This window comes from Ambystoma mexicanum, chromosome 8 (assembly GCF_040938575.1).
Source record: "Ambystoma mexicanum isolate Mex_15411 chromosome 8, UKY_AmexF1_1, whole genome shotgun sequence".
Classification (NCBI taxonomy): domain Eukaryota; kingdom Metazoa; phylum Chordata; class Amphibia; order Caudata; family Ambystomatidae; genus Ambystoma; species Ambystoma mexicanum.
The window spans coordinates 1,702,765,127-1,702,785,923 of record NC_090929.1 but is presented as its reverse complement, the minus strand read 5'-3'; positions in this window follow the sequence as shown (position 1 = coordinate 1,702,785,923).

Below are 20,797 nucleotides of genomic sequence, written 5' to 3'. Positions count from 1 at the left end.
ATGAGGCGGTTGGTCTTCTGCCAAAAAAATACATTGTCTTCATTATTGAGGGGTATCTACTTTTTCTGGACTGACAAAGGCTGGGCCGGGGAGGCGTTCAGTAGGGATTGGAGATGACCGTGACATGTGGCACATGTCACATGCCATGTTCAGGTCCAACCCCTTCGCCCTCAGCTTCTTTGGGGCTCACATGCAGGAACCAGGAACCTCTCACAGCTTCCTGGGTTCTGTTTGTAAGCAGCACGGAGGAGCATAGGGTGGCCTGGAAGGAGGGACAAAGCTGCAAGAAAAAGGTAAGAAGGCTCTAAAAAGAAAAATGTGATGTATATTTTGCATGTGTGAAGTGTGTGTCAGATGTATGTATGTGAATGGCGGGTGAATGAGAAGTGATGTGATGTGTATTTTGGAATGTTCTAGTGGGTGGGGGTGTGCCTGTGTAGCAAATGCAATGAGTGGATGTAAGAGAAGGTGTGAGTGACTGGTGGGTGAATGATAAGTGATGTGATGTGTGTTTTTGAATGTTCTAGTGGGTGGGTGTGTGCCTGTGTAGAGAATGCAATGAGTGGGTGTAAGAGAAGGTGTGAGTGACTGGTGGGTGAATGAGAAGTGATGTGATGTGATGTGTGCTTTGGAGTGTTCTGGGTGGGTTGGTGTGTGCCTGTGTAGAGAATGCCATGAGTGGGTGTAAGAGAAGGTGTGAGTGACTGGTGGGTGAATGAGAAGTGATGTGATGTGATGTGTGCTTTGGAGTGTTCTGGGTGGGTTGGTGTGTGCCTGTGTAGAGAATGCAATGAGTGGATGTAAGAGAAGGTGTGAGTGACTGGTGGGTGAATGAGAAGTGATGTGATATGATGTGTGGTTTTGAATGTTCTGGTGGGTGGGTGTGTGCCTGTGTAGCGAATGCCATGAGTGGGTGTAAGAGAAGGTGTGAGTGCCTGGTGGGTGAATGAGAAGTGATGTGATGTGTATTTTGGAATGTTCTAGTGGGTGGGTGTGTGCCTGTGTAGCAAATGCAATGAGTGGATGTAAGAGAAGGTGTGAGTGACTTGTGGGTGAATGAGAAGTGATGTGATGTGATGTGTGCTTTGGAGTGTTCTGGGTGGGTTGGTGTGTGCCTGTGTAGAGAATGCAATGAGTGGATGTAAGAGACGGTGTGAGTGACTGGTGGGTGAATGAGAAGTGATGTGATGTGATGTGTGCTTTGGAGTGTTCTGGGTGGGTTGGTGTGTGCCTGTGTAGAGAATGCAATGAGTGGATGTAAGAGAAGGTGTGAGTGACTGGTGGGTGAATGAGAAGTGATGTAATGTGATGTGTGCTTTGGAGTGTTCTGGGTGGGTTGGTGTGTGCCTGCGTAGAGAATGCAATGAGTGGATGTAAGAGAAGGTGTGAGTGACTGGTGGGTGAATGAGAAGTGATGTGATATGATGTGTGGTTTTGAATGTTCTGGTGGGTGGGTGTGTGCCTGTGTAGAGAATGCCATGAGTGGGTGTAAGAGAAGGTGTGAGTGGCTGGTGGGTGAATGAGAAGTGATGTGATGTGTGTTTTTGAATGTTCTAGTGTGTGGGTGTGTGCCTGTGTAGAGAATGCAATGAGTGGATGTAAGAGAAGGTGTGAGTGACTGGTGGGTGAATGAGAAGTGATGTGATGTGTGGTTTTGAATGTTCTGGTGGGTGGGTGTGTGCCTGTGTAGGGAATGCCATGAGTGAGTCTAAGAGAAGGTGTGAGTGGCTGGTGGGTGAATGAGAAGTGATGTGATGTGTGTTTTTGAATTTTCTAGTGGGTGGGTCGGTGCCTGTATAGAGAATGCAATGAGTGGACGTAAGAGAAGTTGTGAGTGACTGGTGGGTGAATGAGAAGTGATGTGATATGATGTGTGGTTTTGAATGTTCTGGTGGGTGGGTGTGTGCCTGTGTAGAGAATGCAATGAGTGGATGTAAGAGAAGGTGTGAGTGACTGGTGGGTGAATGAGAAGTGATGTGATATGATGTGTGGTTTTGAATGTTCTGGTGGGTGGGTGTGTGCCTGTGTAGAGAATGCCATGAGTGGGTGTAAGAGAAGGTGTGAGTGGCTGGTGGGTGAATGAGAAGTGATGTGATGTGTGTTTTTGAATGTTCTAGTGGGTGGGTGTGTGCCTGTGTAGAGAATGCAATGAGTGGATGTAAGAAAAGGTGTGAGTGACTGGTGGGTGAATGAGAAGTGATGTGATGTGTGTTTTTGAATTTTCTAGTGGGTGGGTGTGTGCCTGTGTAGAGAATGCAATAAGTGGATGTAAGAGAAGGTGTGAGTGACTGGTGGGTGAATGAGAAGTGATGTGATGTGTGCTTTGGAGTGTTATGGGTGGGTGGGTGTGTGCCTGTGTAGAGAATGCAATGAGTGGATGAAAGAGAAGGTGTGAGTGACTGGTAGGTGAATGAGAAGTGATGTGATATGATGTGTGGTTTTGAATGTTCTGGTGGGTGGGTGTGTGCCTGTGTAGAGAATGCAATGAGTGGATGTAAGAGAAGGTGTGAGTGACTGGTGGGTGAATGAGAAGTGATGTGATATGATGTGTGGTTTTGCATGTTCTGGTGGGTGGGTGTGTGCCTGTGTAGAGAATGCAATGAGTGGATGTAAGAGAAGGTGTGAGTGACTGGTGGGTGAATGAGAAGTGATGTGATATGATGTGTGGTTTTGAATGTTCTGGTGGGTGGGTGTGTGCCTGTGTAGAGAATGCCATGAGTGGGTGTAAGAGAAGGTGTGAGTGGCTGGTGGGTGAATGAGAAGTGATGTGATGTGTGTTTTTGAATGTTCTAGTGGGTGGGTGTGTGCCTGTGTAGAGAATGCCATGAGTGGATGTAAGAGAAGGTGTGAGTGGCTGGTGGGTGAATGAGAAGTGATGTGATGTGTGTTTTTGATTGTTCTGGTGGGTGGGTGTGTGCATGTGTAGAGAATGCCATGAGTGAGTGTAAGAGAAGGTGTGAGTGACTGGTGGGTGAATGAGAAGTGATGTGATGTGATGTGTGCTTTGGAGTGTTCTGGGTGGGTTGGTGTGTGCCTGTGTAGAGAATGCCATGAGTGGATGTAAGAGAAAGTGTGAGTGACAGGTGGGTGAATGAGAAGTGATGTGATGTGATGTGATGGGTGGTTTTGAATGTTCTTTTGGGTGGGTGTGTGCATGTGTAAAGAATGCCATGAGTGGGTGTAAGATAAGGTGTGAGTGGCTGGTGGGTGAATGAGAAGTGATGTGATGTGATGTGATGTGTGGTTTTGAATGTTCTGGTGGGTGGGTGGGTGTGTGCCTGTGTAGAGAATGCCATGAGTGGGTGTAAGAGAAGGTGTGAGTGACTGGTGGGTGAATGAGAAGTGATGTGATGTGTGTTATTTAATGTTCTGGGTGTCTGAGTGTGTGCCTGTGTAGACAATGTAATGAGTGGATGTAAGAGAAGGTGTGAGTGACTGGTGGGTGAATGAGAAGTGATGTGATGTGTGGTTTTGAATGTTCTGGTGGGTGGGTGTGTGACTGTGTAGAGAATGCCATGAGTGGGTGTAAGAGAAGGTGTGAGTGGCTGGTGGGTGAATGAGAAGTGATGTGATGTGTGTTTTTGAATGTTCTAGTGGGTGGGTGTGTGCCTGTGTAGAGAATGCCATGAGTGGATGTAAGAGAAGGTGTGAGTGGCTGGTGGGTGAATGAGAAGTGATGTGATGTGTGTTTTTGATTGTTCTGGTGGGTGGGTGTGTGCATGTGTAGAGAATGCCATGAGTGGGTATAAGAGAAGGTGTGAGTGACTGGTGGGTGAATGAGAAGTGATGTGATGTGATGTGTGCTTTGGAGTGTTCTGGGTGGGTTGGTGTGTGCCTGTGTATAGAATGCAATGAGTGGATGTAAGAGAAGGTGTGAGTGACTGGTGGGTGAATGAGAAGTGATGTGATGTGATGTGTGGTTTTGAATGTTCTTTTGGGTGGGTGTGTGCATGTGTAGAGAATGCCATGAGTGGGTGTAAGATAAGGTGTGAGTGGCTGGTGGGTGAATGAGAAGTGATGTGATGTGATGTGTGGTTTTGAATGTTCTGGTGGGTGGGTGTGTGCCTGTGTAGAGAATGCAATGAGTGGATGTAAGAGAAGGTGTGAGTGGCTGGTGGGTGAATGAGAAGTGATGTGATGTGTGTTTTCTGAATGTTCTGGTGGGTGGGTGTGCGCCTGTGTAGAGAATGCCATGAGTGGGTGTAAGAGAAGGTGTGAGTGGCTGGTGGGTGAATGAGAAGTGATGTGATGTGTGTTTTTGAATTTTCTAGTGGGTGGGTGTGTGCCTGTGTAGAGAATGCCATGGGTGGGTGTAAGAGAAGGTGTGAGTGACTGGTGGGTGAATGAGAAGTGATGTGATGTGTGTTATTTAATGTTCTGGGTGTCTGAGTGTGTGCCTGTGTAGACAATGTAATGAGTGGATGTAAGAGAAGGTGTGAGTGGCTGGTGGGTGAATGAGATGTGATGTGATGTGTGTTTTTGAATGTTCTGGGTGGGTGGGTGTGTGCCTGTGTAGAGAATGCCATGAGTGGGTGTAAGAGAAGGTGTGAGTGACTGGTGGGTGAATGAGAAGTGATGTGATGTGTGTTATTTAATGTTCTGGGTGTCTGAGTGTGTGCCTGTGTAGACAATGTAATGAGTGGATGTAAGAGAAGGTGTGAGGGGCTGATGGGTGAATGAGAAGTGATGTGATGTGTGTTTTTGAATGTTCTGGGTGTCTGAGTGTGTGCCTGTGTAGACAATGTAATGAGTGGATGTAAGAGAAGGTGTGAGGGGCTGGTGGGTGAATGAGAAGTGATGTGATGTGTGTTATTTAATGTTCTGGGTGTCTGAGTGTGTGCCTGTGTAGACAATGTAATGAGTGGATGTAAGAGAAGGTGTGAGGGGCTGGTGGGTGAATGAGAAGTGATGTGATGTGTGTTATTTGATGTTCTGGGTGTCTGAGTGTGTGCCTGTGTAGACAATGTAATGAGTGGATGTAAGAGAAGGTGTGAGTGGCTGGTGGGTGTATGAGATGTGATGTGATGTGTCATTTTGAATGTTCTGGGTGGGTGTGTGTCTGTGTGGCGGTGCAGAGAATTCAATGAGTGGATGTAAGAGAAGGTGTGAGCGAGTAACTGGTGGGTGAATGAGTATGAATGTGGCAGTGTGTCTTTGAATGTTTTAGGCAGGGTTTGGTGTGTGCCTGTGTGGTGAATCCAGTGTGAGTGAATGTGAGAGAGAATGCATGGGTGAGTGACCAGTGGGTAAAAGGGGACGCATGTGTGTGTAAGGCCCTGTAAGACTGGGGGTCACTGAAGCATTTGTGCCACATCCTTTATTGACTTTCCATGTTTTACTGGTATTTCAAGCAGTGGCAAGTTCATGTGTGTCATTCCCTGGCTAGACTGGCATTTTGGTGCAGTCGGTCTAGCCATTGCTTACTGTGCCATGACATTTATTAGTCAGAAGCTTTAAAAAAAAGCAAGCATGATAAGTAGTATTACCTTGCTGCACTGATTTTTTGGTGTAGCAGTCTGTATATTCTTTACTTGCAGGATGACATTTTGTTAACTGAGCATCTATGATAAATCAAGCATGATAAGTGTTCTTATGGGTCTAGCCTGGCTTACACTGGAACCAGTTTGGACATGTTTTCTTATTGTGACATGTCACTTTTAATGGCCAAATCAACGGGAGTATGTACTTACACAGGAGTACTGGCATAAATTGGCAGAGCCAGCTTTGTGCGTACTACCAGTAATGGTACCATAAAAAACATCTCAAAGTGAACATAAGTATGGTCTTATATGGGAATACTTGCATATGTTGGTGGAGCCAGCATGGAAATGTATGGGCACAGGCAGCATGAACATGCTTTTTATACTGGCATATATTGCAGGGACTGGCATGATAATGCATTGGGAAATGCGCTTGTGCACATTTGGTGACTTGCATCTATTGTACTTTTTTCATGATTGACCCTACACCCTACAAAACCGATTGTTTTCCTTTTACCCAAATTGTTGACCTTTTACCCACATTTTCACATTTTCCCAGAAAGTGTGCTGTGCAATGCACAGTTTTAACCCATTATTAAAAAAGATAATCCTGGGGAGGGAGAAGAATCCCCCCGGGGTTCCCCCCAAAACCATTTCCGTTAGTTTGGGCTCCCTCGCTACGCTCAGTCGCAATCACATACTTGTGGCAAATATTAACACCCTCCTCACCCTCCACAAAACCAACTCAGCAGCCACCACTAGTGGTTGGTTTATTTGTGAACCAGGCATCGCCCCCTTCTCTCTATGTTATGTTAAAGATTTGAGCTTTGATTGAAAAACATATTTACTTCTGTCACTTGCAGTAGTGCATGCCCCTGCAGCAGCAGAATCATCATGCACATTGCGCACACGTGGTGGTCCGGCCGGCCCCGGGTGTGGCGTGCCCTGTGCTTTGTTAAGGAGCTTGGGGGGGCCCCCACAGCATGGCTCGCAGGGAAGCTGCCACATTTTGTGCTACACCAGTGGGCACCACTGGGTCTGACAAAGGGTAGTGTGCAGCGCGCGCCTTGAAGTTTGCCAGTGAGTCCACGGGTGAGAAGCAACTCGTGGGTTTTCTCAATTTACAATAATGTGTGGTGCCATGGATATATGTGTGCAGCAATGATATTACATCAAATGGTGGAGGGGGTAGGGGGGTTAAGTCCTCTGGCACCCAATATTACGCTTAGATAATAAAATCTATGGGGGGGTCTTGGGTATATTGAAAGAAACATTCCCAGGTGTTATACACCAGCAAGGATAACATTATCAGGTGCACTCCCCTCTGTGCACGCAGACCAGTCTAATAGCTTTCTTCTAGCGTAGTGGTAGCTGACTCATAGATACATTTAGAACCAGGGAATTTTGTTGATACTAAATCCTGGTCTATGATTTAATTTTCAGGCCTTGCCCGTGTAGCATTTTTTCCCTGGGTAAACAGCAGCGCACGCCCTGCCAGGTAAGTGCTTTTTTGGCTTGTTTAACACAGCAACGCCACATGTAACGCATTCTTCTGTGTCCATTGATCCTGCGTTAGAGATTTCAGTTACCCTGTTACAAGTTTTGCATTATGTATGTTTTACATATAGACCCTCTGTGCCTCGGTTCTTATATCTGGCTGAAATGAGAACGCCTGGAAACACGGGTGCTAGATGCATCTGAAAAATCTGAAGGTCGTTTGCCATCACTTCCTGTGATGTCATCGGGGGTCAAGGGTCGTGTGATGTCACTTCCGCTACACTTGGCATTTTGGTGAAATGACATCCCTGTGTCCAGTAGGCTCCCCCTATAATGGAGATCACTGGGCTTGTGTGTAATAAAGAAGGAACATCACCGACTGCCACGAGCTGAACTAGGTAAAATGATCATTTAAAACATGTGATATAATAATGTGTTTTAAACTAATACTTGGTGTGCAATGAAGCCTGATGAACATTGGCAGTAGTTTAAAGTTCAATAAAAATGTCTTTCAATATATGACGCTCCTTGTATATAAAAAGAACCTGTATTTTAACAATCACTTATACATACCCGTGTACAAGTGACTGGCCACGCAATAAAGACTCATGAACATGTGTGTATCGCTTCAGGTTTAAAGCAGTACTGTGTCTTCATTACCCATCATGCTTATGAAAGCGCATGTAAATAATAAATAATAATTTAGCATTTATATAGCGCTACGAACACTCGGGTATCTGAGCGCTGCTTGTTATTACCCTCGGTGTGTGGTGCTCATTTATCGACCACGGAAGGATGAAAGGCTGAGTTTGGCCCTGCCAGGATTCGGCGCTGCACAGATGTCAAAGCGAGCGCTCTACTTGCTGTGCTATCGGACCGGAAATGTAATATAAAAAATATTTATATACTCTATAATAAAAAAGAATCTTTAACACATTATATTGCCCTACTGTGCTCTTCTAACCAAAACGCTGTCTGGGGAATAAATAACCGAATTCATTTCACGGCATGCTCGACCCTGAACACTGTCCGCCACACTTACCCCATGCATGTCCCCGGCTCAGGATGGGGACTGATCTCGACATGAATAGGCCTGATGGCGCGGCAGCCCGGCAGCTCAGCAACTGTTTGCTCTATCGGCGTCCACGTGCCACCATTGGCCAACACACCGCACCATGCAGGGGTGGGGGCGGCACTGATATCTTATGTTTTAGGGCAATACATGACATTGATCAAAAAACAATTCAAAATCTAACAGAAAAATTCATATAAAAAAGTCATTAAAAAATAAAGTAGAGGGGCTTGGCCAAGATGGCGGGGTAACAGGACGTGCTTCATTGACATGCTCCGATCACCGGCACCAAAACCATATAAATAAGCGACCCCGGTGAAACAGCAAAACGCCTCATGGAGCGCTGCGGTCCTGCGACATGAAGACCGGACTCCTGTATCTCTTTAGAGCCCTCTCCGCGCTGCTGGCAGATGTGTGGCTGAGGGGATGATGCAGTGATTGGCCTCCCAAGATGGCGGCTGCCGTGGAGCCTGGCCGCTAACGGCAAGCAGCATGCTGCCATGAGTTAAGGGGGCCTACGCATGGATGTAGCCTGTCTCCTGCTGCTGCACATGGGGTGCGCTGCGGACCTAGAGTCCGGATACGGTCCCGGTCCTAGCTGGGACAGAGCCACTGTGGGATCTCCACTTTTGGCCTTCCTAAACCGTGGTGCGGCAGAGCAGCCTCGGAAGGACCCGGGGAGAGCGAGGTGGGGTAAAAGGGGGTGCACAGTGGGATCCCCCCTCAGCAGACACTGGAGATGGAAGCTGAGTAGTTGAATACCTCTTTCCAGAATGCAGGAAAGGGGGGCGGGGGGGTGCGGGGAGGTGGGCAGTCTGTCTGTGCATCGAGCAGGTCCGGGCATGATGGCGAAAGAAGAGTGAGTGCCCGGCCCAGACTAGAGGGGGCCACAGCAAACCGAGTAAAAGGGGGAAACATAGCAGCATCCTGTTGGTGTTTTGGGCCTGGGGGATATACAACATCAAAGGTCCCAAACTCAGAGCCTGAAGGTTGCAGAGCTTGTAGAGAGGGTCTAGGTAAGAACACCAGCCCCCCTCATGAGGAGTATAATTCTGGCGGTCTGAACGCTAGGCAAATGTCAGTCATCAATAGAGAGGAAACATGGTGGTATTCATTGTGGGTTTGTGATCAGAGAGCCCCCCCCTGAGGTTCTCAAGGGTTTCTAGATATGCCCAATCAATCCAGTCATACCTGGCACCCGTTCTCCAGACAACTGACAATGCTTGAAGATCTGGTCGTCGTAGAGGCGGCAGGGGCAGCAGGGGCACAAGCTCTACCTGTGTCATATATCAAACATGTTGGTGCTTTCCCTAGAGATGGTTAAACAAGATACAAAGGAATCCCTATACAGCGAGATCTCAACACTGTGCAAGGAAATGAAGTTGTCAATAGGGGAAAATAAGTAAGAAATATAAGAACTGGGCGAGAGAGTGGACCAGAATGAGAGGACCCTGACAGATCTTGAAGCCCAGGTACAGCTTTACATGATACCATGACCTCTCTCTCGTGGACACAAATGAACACCTAAAAGCTAAATCTGGTGACTTTGAAGATAGGGCCAGAAGGGACAACCTTCGAATACGGGTCCTCACAGAAGGAGCAGAGGGGGGCAATACGGAGGAATGTATCCAGCAGCTTTTCCAACAACTGGCGGCAGATCACTCCCAAACTTCAATCAAGATCGACAAGGCACATTGAATAGGCCCTACAGAGAGTGACAGCAGCCCCCCCCCCATGGATATTGTAGTGAACTTCCACGATTACAAGGTCAATGAGCATATCCTGGGGAAGACGAGGAGAGCTAACCGCATATCATTCCGGGACTCAGTTGTACGAGTGTTTCAAGATGTTTCCCAAAATGCATTAATGAAGAGATGGATGATGAGACCGGTAACCGAAGAGCTAAGGAGAAGAGGTGTCAAGTGCACATGGATGTATGCCCTTGGCCTATAGTTCTGACTGAAGAATAACCTCCACGCACTCTTCACGCCAGAATCTGGAGCCAGGCTGCAAGGAATTGCAATACAAAGCACAGATCCACCACAGAAGGCATTGACCAGCATGCAAGAAGGTCGAAGGAATTCGTGGCACAAGGTCACCTCCAGCAAAAAGAAGATTGACCGTTGAAAGTGAGAGAAGGACAACATTGATCAATATATAGATACAGAGCCGGTACAGTATGTTTTGGTGACTGGCAGAGGGTGGCTGGATAGGCTCCCTCTCCAGGAAAGTTATAAGTTCTAATATGTGTGTTGTTCTTCTACTGGTTAATATTTGAATCTCATTGCAGAATCGTTACTTTTATTGGGTGTTTCAATTGCACTTTGGGGCCGGTAGGGAGGAGCGTTGAAAATCTTCCAAGGAAAGGTACAATGCCAACTGAAAGACACATTGGGGATAACATAAGAGTCACGATGGGTTGCACACTATGCATCTACATAGCATGCCACAGGAACAGTATGCTGAGGCAAGGTCAGTATTGCCCCGCTCAATGGCACACCTCTACAGGGCACACACCACCGAAACAGGGGACCCCCGCAGTGGGAACACGGGATGTACAGTACTATGGCCATTAATCTAGGGACTGGAAATATCTGGGGTTTGAACATCATGAACTAGAGGGTCCAGATATTCAGAGAGCTCTTAGGTCTTCATTTCCAGAATATCGCATTACAAGAGACGCACCTATTGTGTGAAGATCATCAGCGACTTTGCATTAGGTGCTAGCCTAATCAACACGCCCCTTGCACCTAGCAAAAGAGTGGGGGTAGCTATTCTCCTACACAAAGACCAAGCATTTACACATGTGGCCACAAAGAAAGACTAGGAAGGGAGATATGTCATGGTGACCGAGGACATTCAGGGGAGGGAGCAGGATCACATTAGTCTCATTTTACGCACCAATCACCACTCAAGAAGCATTCATGCTACATATTGCTGGTTTTTACCCTTGATCGGCAGGGGAGGTATCTTTGTACTAAGGGATATGAATCCAGTGATGGATGGGGGAGAAGATAGATCAGTGTATGTCAGTAGGGTCAACTACACGCAAACCTAAGAATTTTATCATGGATCTTAATTTGGTTGATGTCTGGTGCACGCTACATCCGACGGACAATGTCTACACTTACACCTCTCTAGTCCATAAATCTGCCTCGCGAATCAAAAACATTTATACATCATCACATTGATGAGGCCGGTGGTATCGTTGTCATAGAACTGATGACTTTAAACAACCACAGCATGGCACTGATGAAGTGCAGAAATTGGGTGCAGTGTAGTGGTCCAAACCAAGAGTGTCTGCCCCCAGGTACACTGGGGATACAGCTTGACTAGAGGATCTCAAGCGGGCAATCCAAGGCTTTCTGACTGATAATCGCCCTGAAGATACAACAGAAGGTGTCCACTGGGATACCCTTAAAGCAGTGACTAGAGGCAGCATCATTGCCAGCCGAGCCGCCTTAAAGAGTATTAGGAGTTAAGTCGAGCCTCAGCTTCCAGAGGAGGTAAAAGAGGCCAAAAGGACATAGCATGAAGCGTCCACTAGGCAAAGGTGTAGGCATCTCAATACAGCTAAAAGCCAGCTGAGGTTGATGCACACATACAGAACAGAAAGTACACTACTCTCGCTAAAAAGAACCTGTTACGCACAGGGTAATGCGCCAGGTAAGTTACTGTCACCCCTCTTCAGGCATCAAGTGAGACGGCCGTTCATATTTATGACTTTAGATAACCAGGGCAAAAAGAGGGAACTATTCCTGGAATATTATGAGAAACTCTGTATCTCTGATCGGCCCGACCATGCGGACCCAGACTCCTACCTAGGTAATATTGAATTGAAAAAGCTGTCCCCGGGAACATGGATTATCTGGACTCCCTGATAGAGCCCAGGAAGGTACTGATGCAAGCTATAGAAACGCTAAAAGCGAACAAATCACCAGGCCCAGATGGTCCAGCCGCCTCCTTCTGTAAATCGCTCAGCCAAATATTGGCAAAACTGATTGCTGACATCTTTAATGGGATAAGAGAGGGAGGTATCCTCCCAGACTCGATGGGAGAGGAACAGGTGATCCCTATCCCAAACCTGGGGAAGGACCCAAGGCTATGATGCTCGTACAGGCCCATACAGCTGCTCAATTTGGACACTAAGATTTTCACCAAAATTCTCACCAATTGCCTGGAGAAATGTATGCTGTCCCTAATCGATCTGGATCAATCTGGCTTCATATGGGGAAGGTGAACGGTGGACGACAAAAGACAGGTCCTACACTTGGTGGATAACCCGGGAAGAAATCCAGCACACTCACTCTTATTGGCTCTCGATGCAGAAAAAGCATTTGATATAGTGGACTGGGGATTCTTAGAGGTGGTGCAAGCCAAATAAAATTTTGGACCCAAAATGCACCACATGATTTTGGCAAATTATTACAGCCCATGAGCTTGCTTGCTGGTTAACAGAGCCCTTATGGCACACATCTGCCTAGGTAGAGACACCAGGCGAGGATGCCCCTTGTTACCAGTTCTGTTTGCGCTAGTAATAGAGCCCTTTGCATCCTGTATACGAACCAATGAAGACATAATGGGGATAACATTTGGCGGTACCCAATATAAGATACATTTATTTGTGGAGGACATTATACTATCTGTGACTATCTGTGACAGACCCCCTTAGGTCATTAGTGGTTATAGAAAAAGAAATTAGGGCACTATGGGCGAGTCTCGGGTCATAAAGTGAATGAGACCAATTCGAAAATCCTGGTGCTTAACTTCCTGCCGCAAGATAGAATTAGAACGCTGTTTCCACTAAACCTGGTCGGCTAAAGCAATACGAAACTTAGGAACGAAAATACCCGCTAATACCAGAGATCTCTTTAGGGTCGACTACCCCCTTCTCATCTGGGAAATTAGGAAAGATTTACAGAAATGGGACTCACTTCACCTCTCCAGGTTTGGCAGAATACCACCATCAAAATGAACATTCTTCCTCGGTTTCTCCATTTCTTCCAATCATTGGCCCTCATTACAAGTCAGGCGGTGGACCATGGTGCTATTAGCACCATGGTCCATGCCGGATTCCGCCATGGTGGATGGCGGAATTACCGCCCCATTCCAAGGTGAGTGGGGCGGTAATTCCCCATTCACCATTTGCCCTTCCCCATTCCCATTTTTGCCCCATAGGGCATAATGGGGATGGGGAAGGCGCTAATTACGGCACCGTAAATTACGGTGCCGTAATTAGCACCAAGGTCGCTTAGCGCCTTGGACTTTAACGCCTGCAAAAAGCAGGCGTTAAAGTGTGAATCGGTCATTAAGGGTTAACGGCGCCGACGGCGCCGTTAAACCCTTAACGCCTGACTTGTTGCCTTTTCCCAGACCAAGGGTTGCTATTAACAAATGGGAGTGTGTGGTGGTGCAGTTCCTGTGGAAGGGGGGAGCACCTAGGGTGAATAAACACTCGCTATATGCATCTAAGGACATGGGGGACTTGCATTCCCAACACTTTAGAACTATTATATAGCTGTGCAGATACGACCACTAATTGAATGGGTGAAAAAAGACTCAAGGAAGATATGGGTATCCACAGAGCAGGCAGTGGCAGGTCGACACCTTTGGACGCAGCCCTGAGTTCCCCACTCTGTGCGGGCCCAAAGTCTCTACAGCAACGCGTTGACACAGGCCTCACTTGAGCCATGGGCTGGCCAATCTAAGAGGATCCACCACGTTTCCCGCCCCCTGCAGCCCACTGGTGCACAATACCAACTGGACCCCAGGGAATGGGGATAAGGGATTAATTGGCTGGGTGTCGAAAGGGGTGCGTAAAATGGGGGTTTTATTTGTGAATGGGAAGATCCAATCAAGGAGAGTTTAGGCCTGGAGGAAGCTGACCGATTAGGTACCTGCGGACTAGACATTGGGTTCTCTGTTCCTCCAATGTGAGAGCAGCAACCATGGCACTTACACCGTTAGAGTCCCTCTTCAAGCTAGCCGCAGACTCAAAGGGATTATCTCTACGCTCTATAAAGTGTTGAACACACTCCCAACACCCGAACGACTTTCTTACCGTTCAGTATGGGACAGAGACAGAATGGGAGGATATTCATATCAAGTCTAGCGCTTCATTTGGTCCTCACTTAGCGGAGACTCAAGTACAGATCTTAACTAGATGGTATAAAATACCAAATAGACTGCATGCAATCAACTCAAGTATACCTAAACCCTGTTGGGGGTGTGTGGACCAGAAGGCACACTTCTACATATCCTATGGGGGTGTCCCGCTATATAGCATCTTTGGCTAGAAATCAGATCCAGACTAAGAATGATCTTAAAGGTTGATATACGGTGGGAACCCAAGATGTGTGTGCTAGGCTTGCAGAGCCCCTTAAGGCCGACCTGCTCAACGGGGTGAAGAAAACGATTGGCCCATTTGTCATTTGGTGGCCAAACTGTCCATATTAAGGTTATGGAAAAAGACGGAACCACCTTCGACTGAACTGTGGCTGGACATGGTGTGGTCCATATTGGCAATGGAGAAGCTAACGGTCCAAATTAGCGACACCAATATGCATTAATTTATGGCCACCTGGACCCTGTTTCTGGACTTTCAGAAAAAGGACTTTGCCCGGTTAAGCTACGGGCATTACATTTGATATAGATGCCCTGACCGAACTAACTGCATCAGAAATGTGATGCTTGGCTTTGTTGATATATAATGGTTTGTCAAATGTGAAGATTACTCCTGGGTGGGTGGTGGAGGGGGGAAACTTATGTGACAAAGATGATGGATGAATATATGAGTAAATCTTAGCAAAAGTCAAAAAAACAACTCCTTTAAAAAATAAAGTAATATATTAAAAGACATTTTAAAAATCTAATAGAAAAAAATCAAAAAGGAATTCAAAATGCATATTACAAAAAAACGATCAAAAATAAATTAGAACGGTGTGGACCTAGGGACATAGGCTCAAACACCAGGGGACCATGTCTCACTTCGATGAATATTTTCCCTATATACCTTTTCGCTTAATAAAATCTATCTCAGTTTCTTCACTCTGGGTCACGTGTCTAGAGGTTTCATGCTTAGTCTCATTCTCTTCTTCAGGGCTCTCCGTTGCTTTTTTGATATACTTGCTCAATTTTTCTGTTGGCGATGTCAATCGATTTTTGAAGGAGAAATCCTCTGATGAGGTTTCTTATCTCACAAAAGTTGATAGTTATCCTTTTTTTACTCAATCACAGGTGGCAAGGTCGACATCTCAACCTTGTCAAATCAAGAAGGGAACAGTCGGACAGGAGTGTGGGCGTGCAGGCCTCTAGGGTCCGAACCCGACTTCCCCAACACAGGCCACATCCTCCCTTACCAGTCAATGCCCGGCTGGACCAATGCTGGAGACCCATGGGGAACACCGCCATTGGCACCCATCCAGTGTGGTTGCTCCAGTGTTTTTGCAGAGCTGGAGGGCAGCAAGGGACCACAAATACAGGAGCCATCGAGACTGAGCAGAGAGAGGGGGCGGGGCTTGGCCTCTCCTTCTCAGTCTCCTGATGCACATGCACAGCCAATAGGGACAAGAGTAGAGTAGCCTTGGCAGGGACAGCGGGCCAACACCGGGAAGGGAAGGGGCATCAAATAGACACATCAGAAAGAAATGGTGTGAGTTACCTGGGTGACGTGAGGTGGATCTACGGAGGACGAGCAAGAGACCTTTAGCAGAGGAGTTCCTGCAATGGGGTCTAGAGGAGAACACTTTTGCCAACAAAGAAGGGAGTTTGCTATCAAGAGAGGTCCTGCAGTGTGAATGTATGCAGACAAAGGAGTGAATAAGAACTGCATGTTATTTAGTGAAAAGAGAGTGTTTGTTTAACAAAGTTTGGGAGTAGTAGTAGTTGTTGTTTGAGAGGAGGGGGAAAACTTACTGAGGAACAGTACTAGTAGAAAGAGGAGTGTAGTACAGGGAGAAGGAGTGTAGTAGTAGGAGGAGCATAGTAGTGGGAGGAATGAGATTACTAGTGGGAAGAGGAGGGGGAGGAGTGTAGTAGCAGCGGGAATACAACTGTAGTAGTGGGAGGAGGAGATTACTAGTTGGAGGAGGAGGAGGAGTGTAGTAGCAGCGGGAATACAACTGTAGTAGTGGGAGGAGGAGATTACTAGTTGGAGGAGGAGGAGGAGTGTAGTAGCAGTGGGAATACAACTGTAGTAGTGGGAGGAGGAAGGAACCGCAAAGGGTGGAAGCAGGTGGAGCGAGTGGCTAGAAGGATAGGAGTGGAGGCAAGAGTAAGAAGGTAGGTAGACAGAGTGGCTGGGACTAGTACATGTGGATGTTATTAACTTGTGGGTGGGCGTGATTGACGTAGTTAAATGCCACCCAGCGAGCCACAAGGCACGTTTTCCCCGAGCTCAGGACACAAACATCAGCTTAGTGTAGGGACAGCTAGTAATTCCCTTAGGGAGTCAAATAACCATCATTCAGGAACCACCCCTTAGTCCTAGAATAGAATTCAGACAGTAGGGGTAACCACAGCGAGGAACACCTGAGCTTAGGTGGGTCTACCACCAGAGACGAGAGTTAGAGATGGATGACCCGAGGACCCTCAACTAGAAATAAAAACCCTTGGACTGTATTTCTGCCTATTTATTTTTGTGCCCAAAAATCCACAAAGGCCTGGTGCGTCCTTTCCACCACCACACCACACTTTTCCTCTATCCCTCCTGTGATTTCATCTTATGTTCATGCTGTCATTGTCCACTTGGAACAGTGACTTTATTTTAGGTAATGCTTTGAGGAAAATTAGTAGAATGAGGAGTTTGGCCCTCATCCTTTGACCAATGCTCTCTGTCAACTGTTTTGACCGCTGGCTAAGTGAGAGATCTCTTTGTTGTGCCATCTTGGTTATGGGGGGGGAGCTTCTGTTAAAGGATAGTTCCGGGACTTTTTTTTTATTGTCCCTACGGTTCGGCCATGTGTTTTTAAGCATAAATCGGTAGATCGTAGAAAACTTTCCTATGGACCATACCCGACTTTTCGTCCATTAACGCACTCGAAATCAGCCGCCATTTTCTGATAATCCTCTCACTTGCCGCATCGCCCTGGCTCACCTGCTTTTGCGGCACTAAATCAAAACCCCCGCCCCTGAGCCTGACATCAGCAGACACGTACCGCCCATTTCCCAACGCCAAAGCACGTTTCGTGTCAACAATCGCTGCGCCTCAGCTAATGACGTGTCGCCATGGAAATGGCAGGACGCCTCTTTCCTCAATAAGTATAAACACACCGTTTCACAACACACAGCAGCAGATTTTCGATTCCATTCCTCTCTCTGTGTTACTTTGAGTATTCTGTGACTCGTTTCTGTGCTCTGGTCAGCTACCTTCGCCGCTTCTAGGCCTTGTGAACACCTGTACCATCTCTGTAAATTATTTTACTTTCTTTACCACACAATGGCTACAATAATGCCGTATATGTACGAGCCCGAGTACACCGAGGAAGAACTACTGGAAAGGCAAGCACGCGAAAACGATGGGGATTCGGACGGCAGTTGGGAGGACCAGTCAACGGATAAAGAGCCTGGACCATGTCGCATGGACGGCGTCTCCACCTGGTGCACGTGCAATCGGTGCGAGCTAATGCCAACTGAGGAGGAGAACTGCTGCTGCCGTGAAAATTCCGGGTGCTTGGCCTACATTTCGGAAGGCGAGCCAAGTCCGCAATGCATCACCGAGCTGCCAGAGTTCAGGGAAGCCTGCCTCTCACGGACCGTGTTGAGGATGATGATGGTGCTTATGCACGAACTTCGCGGCACTGTTCGTCCGCGTAATCCGAGTAACGAGTAAGTATACTCTAGTTGTGATGTCAGTGATGCCACTACTATTTCATGGTCGTCTCCCACATATAAAATTACATCTACATATCATTCGAACGCATGTAAATTGGTTCCATATTGTGCATTTTCTAGATAGAATTTTTTTCAAAGCAGAATGACATTTTTTACCTGAATCGACAGTGATAAGAAAGTTTTGTCATTTTAATACAGTTTGCATCTTTCATTTTCACAGGTGGTACAGGCTGGTGGCCTATCGTTGCTTCACTTGGTGGCTTCACGGGAGGCTCGGACACCGCGTTTGGAGAGTAATACCTGCCTGTGCGGTACTTGCCATTAGACAACATTTCCCAAGCGACAGTGGACAATACCGCGGATTTTCCCTGGATGTGCTGCAACCGGAACTTTACAATGTGTAATGTTTATTATTTATGTTCAATTGAAATTAAGATCTAAAATAAAACCCAACATATATTTTAACAATGGTTGTTTTCATTTTTTAAATGAATCTAGTGTGTCTCCATTGAATAGTCTTCCTGTGCCTTGTCTTGTCACACCACATGTCTCCGGCCACCATCCTCCCTCACGCTGGCCGCCCACCTTCAATCCACATAACCTTTGCACCCATATATTCTCCTGGGAGGGTGAGGTATTTATAAAGTCACCCCCCTGCCTTCCATGTACTAGATCCTGCAGCCTGCCTCTTACATGCAGTTAGATGGCCTCTCCTTGGTGAGGCCCTGCGGCAAATGAGTCTTGTCTGCACGACCACCGCCCCAATCCACCCCCCCGCCCTATCAAAGGCAGTTCGCACCGGGGTACTTGTGCTGCCAAGTGGAGCTGTCAGGGAGCGATAAAGGCCAAGAGGTGCCAAAGACCATGTACACTTCAAAGTGGTCTATAGAGCATGGGTTGTTGTTCCCATGTCTACCTCCAGACCCCGTGTCTCCTGCCAAGCATCCCCCCTCACGCTGGACGGCCCCCTGCAATCCACATAAGTGTGTCTCCATTCACGAGTCTTCCTGTGTCTTGTCTGCACGACCAGCGCCCCAATCCACCCCCCGCCCTATCAAAGGCAGTTCGCACCGGGGTACTTGTGCTGCCAAGTGGAGCTGTCAGGGAGCGATAAAGGCCAAGAGGTGCCAAAGACCATGTACACTTCAAAGTGGTCTATAGAGCATGGGTTGTTGTTCCCATGTCTACCTCCAGACCCCGTGTCTCCTGCCAAGCATCCCCCCTCACGCTGGACGGCCCCCTGCAATCCACATAAGTGTGTCTCCATTCACGAGTCTTCCTGTGTCTTGTCTGCACGACCAGCGCCCCAATCCACCCCCCGCCCTATCAAAGGCAGTTCGCACCGGGGTACTTGTGCTGCCAAGTGGAGCTGTCAGGGAGCGATAAAGGCCAAGAGGTGCCAAAGACCATGTACACTTCAAAGTGGTCTATAGAGCATGGGTTGTTGTTCCCATGTCTACCTCCAGACCCCGTGTCTCCTGCCAAGCATCCCCCCTCACGCTGGACGGCCCCCTGCAATCCGCATAATGCCACGACATATAGACGTCATTCATTCACAAACACACCCCTGTTTCGAATTCTTTATAACCCACTTCATATTTCTAATGAGCACTTCTTTGCGCTTTGCTAGTCAACCCGTGAAGGTGCTGGTTATCTGCTCTTCGTCTCTGTGAACTTCCGTGACCACTCCGAGGAAACTCCTCAGTTTGCAACCGGTGAACTGCTCCCTGTTGTACGACAAGAAAGTACTCTGATCCCTGCATCTAACTGTTTGTTCGTCAAGGTAAGGCCATGTACCATAATCATTTTGCGTCCAATTTCTTTTTGTTCAAGACAGTACATGCAAGGAACTAGTCACATGTTCTGAGTTTACATTGGTATTCATAGAGAATTGTTGATCTTTACTTTTCAGAACTTTCCACAATGCCTGCCTGTTCCATTGGCGGTTGCCCTTCGAAGACCCATAATAAATCTGAAGGTACTATAATGCATGTTTTCCCTAAGACAATAGATCAGATAAGAGAATGGGTCCGATATTGCGGATATCCACCGTCTGAGCTTGAAAGTAGAGTCCTAGAAGTCTTTGCGGACAAGAGGGGTGATCGATACCGCATCTGCAGCAGGCACTTTAGCTCAGACATGTTCTCCACATCATTGCTAATAAAGAAGAACACACCGCGAGCGAGGCGAAAATTGCTCTCAAACGCTATTCCCACTCTATTCGTCCACATCCCTCCACTGGTGAGTCAAGTTTACGTATTTATCTCTCGGCCTTGCGGTAGTGTGTAGCATTAGCTAACAATAATTTCCCCATTTATGTATCCACTCAATATGAAGGCGGGAGATTCTCCATCCGTGTCGTTATTGCAGTCATCAGCCACTTCAAGCGCCTATCGGGTAATCTTACTTGGCTATTCTGCCACTGACTTTTTTTAGGCATGTAAATCAATAGTTTTAATTTATCGTGTAATTATTTTACCTAATGGTACACCCTTGTACTCGTCCTCTAGTCTTTGTTTTCAGTTATAATTATTGTTATCCAAAATAATGCAAGTACTGTCTTTCAGGGAGATGCTGAGGAGTCAAACGTATTGACAACAACCGTTGATGTCACTCAGATGCTCGAGGTACGTTTCCGGACAGTTCCATCGATGGAGATCATCAGATCTTGCATTCTTGTAGCGTGATTGTTACACACAATGTTTCTTTCGTTTTTAGCCATTGATATGTCCTTCTGTCGTCGCCCTCCTATGTGTCTTTTTTTTTCAATATTGTGTTCATTACTAATGAAAGTCCTACGTTTCAGGGAGTCGATGGAGCATTAGTCCAAGAAGAAGGGGGAGCATGCAGTTACGGGTCGGCGCAACAGCTTGCAGAAGTGTGCACTGCAGTTACATCGTCCCTTGATGTTCTTATG